This window comes from Hipposideros armiger, unplaced genomic scaffold, assembly GCF_001890085.2.
Source record: "Hipposideros armiger isolate ML-2016 unplaced genomic scaffold, ASM189008v1 scaffold_87, whole genome shotgun sequence".
Taxonomy (NCBI): domain Eukaryota; kingdom Metazoa; phylum Chordata; class Mammalia; order Chiroptera; family Hipposideridae; genus Hipposideros; species Hipposideros armiger.
Genome location: NW_017731437.1, coordinates 1,167,235 through 1,168,326, shown reverse-complemented (window position 1 = coordinate 1,168,326; position 1,092 = coordinate 1,167,235).

The following is a 1,092-nucleotide window of genomic DNA, read 5'->3' as shown; positions in this document are numbered from 1 at the left end:
AGAAAAAACATGCCATGACTTTTCCGACAACCCAATAGCTGCTGTGTCAGGTTGTTGACCTTGTGAGGGACCCGATTAGTTAGCCGCCTCCATCAAACTTGAACTTCTCCACGATAGGGCCACAGGTCCTCACACCTAGCTATTAAGGGTAGTTATTGTCTTCCAGGTGGCAGCGAGGCCCAGAGCCCTTAGGCAACTCGGGAGACCAACAGGCGCAGAAGTTGCTGAGTGAGAGTGGGTGGGCCATGACTTCTTGAAAGCAGGGATGTCTTGTGCCACAGGCGGCGGCTGTGGCCTGGAGGCATGGGCTGGACCAGTACTGGTCCCACAGGTGACCTGGTGCCACCACAGTTGCCCAAGGCTAGGGAAAGGAAATCGTTCCTAAGGAGTGACAGGTACTAAGGCGGCCTTGACCTCGTCCTCCCAGCCAGACTTGGGGCTTGAGGACTCCTGTGGTCCCCTCTGTGCCCTCTGTCTTGTCATTTCATATGGAGCACCCTACTCTTGATATAGGCAGGGTTGGTTTGGTTGGTTGGTTTGAGTTGCTTCCTCAGACTCTTCCTGTAAAGGGCCCAAGAAGACTAGTTAGCCATTTTCTTGCTCTTTCTGCTTCTCTCCAGGCCGACCTGTCCTTCCCTGGCACGGACAGCGGGAGGCTCATGCCCTAACTTCCCTGCCCCCAGCCTTGGTCCTCCTGCCCCAGTGTGTGGAGGCACCTTCGCTCCTTAGCAGCCCAAGGAAGTGTAAGGAAGAGAGGTTACCAGCCAGCTCGGCTCCAAGCGTCTGGCGGCAGAGCTTTTGTACACACAGGGCAATTTCCTGAGATGGCAGAGCTTGTCCAGAGCAGGGAGCACATGGGAGGAGCTTGGCAGATTGTGGCTCGCAGGGCAGAGTAGGCAATTGCCACCATCTGCTTCCGCAGGGAGAAGAGTGATTTTTCCTGCAGGAGCCCCGCGAGCTGGAGAGAGTGTAGCTTCAGCCCTGGCACACCGTCCACGCTGCCACCCTGTTGCCTAGCTGCCTGTGTGTGCGTGCATGGCAGCCTGGGACCTGGGAGCTATGCTGCTTTCAGCCCTGAACCACCTCCTGCTC